The sequence below is a fragment of the Nannospalax galili genome, unplaced genomic scaffold (genome assembly GCF_000622305.1).
Source record: "Nannospalax galili isolate Female #2095 unplaced genomic scaffold, S.galili_v1.0 scaffold278, whole genome shotgun sequence".
NCBI classification, from domain to species: Eukaryota; Metazoa; Chordata; class Mammalia; order Rodentia; family Spalacidae; genus Nannospalax; species Nannospalax galili.
Window position 1 is genome coordinate 14,872,733 of NW_008347536.1, and position 3,450 is coordinate 14,876,182.

Sequence of the window (3,450 nt, forward strand, 5' to 3'; positions counted from 1 at the left end):
TATGTCTTATAGGGTTTATACTGAGTACAATATTGTATAACTGTAATAATTCAACTGTAAACCTAAAAATTTATAGCCAATTTTGAAAGAGATGCATCTTAGCTCAGAAAATTGTTATTGAATATGTCAATGATGTTGTAATGAAATGCTTCTTCTAAGTATGTGATCATTAAATAAATAATTTTTTAAAAAGATGACATAAAGAAAATAAATCTTTACTATCTACTGGAAGTAATGCCACAGAAGGGTTGGTTTGGCATGGTGGGGGGATGTCTCCACCCTCTCCTCATTACGAGGGAGGAGTCACTCAAGAGCATCTTTGGAAATTCATTACTGTGTCTACACAATTATGGGCTTGGAGAGGGGAAATTTGGAAAAATAAATCTTAAAAAGATGACATAAAGAAAATAAATCTTTACTATCTACTGGAAGTAATGCCACAGAAGGGTTGGTTTGGCATGGTGGGGGGATGTCTCCACCCTCTCCTCATTACGAGGGAGGAGTCACTCAAGAGCATCTTTGGAAATTCATTACTGTGTCTACACAATTATGGGCTTGGAGAGGGGAAATTTGGAAAAATAAATCTAATAATACTGAATTTTTTTGTTGTTGTTTTTGGTCTTTTTGAGACAGGGTCTCCCTATAGCCCTAGCTGGCCTGAGAAGATCCCTGCCATGTAGACCAGGCTGGCCTAGAACTCAACAAATATTCACCTGCCTCTATGTCCCAAATACTAGGATTAAAGGCATGCACCTGGGGAGACATGGATTAAATAAATAAACAAATAAATAAATAAATAAATAAATAAATTTTTAAAAAGGCATGCACCACCATACCTGGTTGAATTGTCATTTGTTAAGAATGTTTCTCATAATATTATGGCTTGTGCTCGATTACCTTATGTGCTAATGATTGGATTGACTAAACGGAATCAGACAGAAGGATCTGTCACTTGTGAGAATTATACTCTGTGTACCTGCATAAATTCCACTATTCCCATTAATTATACTACATAGACTTTATACATACTCAGCGCTCATGTTGGAGTTTGGATACCTGTGCAGCTTGATCGACCTTGGGAAGAATCACCCTCAATGTCTAAGCTTTATCATATTCTTGAAAATGTGAAACGCAGAACCAAAAGAATGATTGGCCTTATCATGGCGGCTGTCCTAGGGATTATTGCTATTACTGCTACTGCTGCAACAACTGGAGTTGCCCTACGTCAGAGCATTCAAACTGTACAATTCGTGCAACAATGGCACTCAGACTCTGAAAGATTATGGAATTCTCAAAGACGTTGATACTGTTCCTAATGCTGAAATTACAGATTTGGAATCTGCTGTAGTTATGTTTGGAGAACAGATTGTTAGTTTACAGAGACAGCTATCGTTAAGATGTGACTGGAATGTATCTCAAGTCTGTGTTACACTTGTACATTGGAATTCAATGACATTTCCTTGGGATCGGGTTAAAAAACATTTGTTAAATCATGCTCATGTAACCCAAGAAATATTGAAATTGCAGGCAGATATTACACATACTTTTTCTAGTAAACTAAAAGGTATTTCTGGTCAAAATCTCTTGGGAGGAATTGCAGATGGTTTAGGAAAGTTAAATCCATTTAATCAGCTTAAGATTTCTAGCACAATGTATTCAATTTCATTTTTATTAATAACTGTTATATTTCTCCTATTACTTATATCTGGCAGAGGTCCTCAAGAAACCAAGTGATTTCTCAGCATCATGCTGCTGTAGTTGGCCTTATGTTACAGAACTTTGTTAAACAAAAAGGGGGAGATGAAAGAACTAGTTCTGCAGAAGGTGAACTAAGGACAAGATAGAGTCCAGCTGTCACTTGAAAACAAGAGGATGCTTGGACAGGGGCAGAATACTGCCTTCTCGAGTCAAGGATGGACCACTGCCTTGGGATAGTAAGAATAATAGTGGTTGGGCTTGTGTTTTCCTTTCTCATGAACTAGAGCTCTGGGAAAGGGTTTGGTTAGTATCAGAAAAAGAAAAACAATATTTTACCTTGATTTATACTATGCTTGGTTTATAGTTTACATGCTGTATCACTGGCTGACCCTGTTTACTATGTATAATAAGCCACTCTTAGAATTAAACTCACCCCACTCCACCAGAGAGCTAAGTCCTTTGCCTTCTTTCATTTCACTGTCCACCAGCAGATGCGAGCCTCTGCACTTTTTAACATTTATTAATTTTATGTCTATGAGTGTATAGTCTGCATGTACGTAGGTGCACCTATGTGGTGCAGTGACAGAGGAGGTCAGAAGAGGGCAACAGATCCTCTGGAACTGGAGATACAGATAGTTGTTAGCTGCCATGTGGGTGCTGGGAATCAAACCGGGTCCTCTGCAAGAATAGCCAGTGTTCTTAAACACTGAGCCATCTCTCCAGCCCCATATCTCTGACTCTTAAAGGCCAGTACTTGACAAATCAAACCTGAGAGGAACCAGAGAGTCCTTGAAGAGGGAGGGAAAGTCAAAATTAGTACGGTGGAACTCCCAGGCAGGTAATTTTATTTTCTTCTCTCTAATAACAATGTTCCCTTTAGACACCTTTCTTTCCAGCTCTATAGCATGACAAAATAATCCTTTCAGATTTTCTGGAGTTATTTTGCAACAGCTGGAACAGAGGAAAATACAAACTGGGCATGGAATATCCTGTGGTGCCAAAAAGTAAGAAAAAGGCCACAAAGTAACAGGGATTTATCTCACAGGAGTGTTTTACTGCTCAAAGTTGGAACCAACTGGGTTAGAAGATATTAGTACTGGGACTGGAGAGATGGTTTAGCAGTTAAGAGTACTGGCTCATCTTCCAGATGACCCCGAGTACCCACATCAGGCAGCTCACAACCACCTGTAACTCCAGCTCCAGGGGATCTGACACCTCTCCTGGCTTCTGCAAGCATGCACATATGTAGCATACATTCACAGAGACACACATTCAGACACATAAATAAGAATAAAATAAAAAATAAAAGAAATTGGTAGAATGACACTTTAACTCACAGAAATAAAATGAAACAAAGTCCACGATGAAATTTATAATTGTACAAATAAACTAGGGAGAAAGGATAGCTCTTCCTGAGTGAATTCTAATTAATAAACATGGGAGGAATAAACAAAATCATTATCAATTTCCCTTTAAAGTTTGGCAAAAGGGCTCCATTTAACCTAACAAGATGTTATAGAAAATTTTATTTCTGAAACACTAAAATGATTCAGATTTTTCTAGGGCTTTGCATTATGGATTTGGGGCTCTGTCAAAGCATGGATTAACTGGTTTTGTTTGTTTGTAATATTTTACTTATTATTTTTATTTTTTGTGTATGAGTGTATTGCCTGCACCTATGTGAGTGCACCGGTGTTGTGCAATGTCTCAGAGGTCAGAGGAGGGCTTTAGATTCGCCCGGAACTGGAGTTA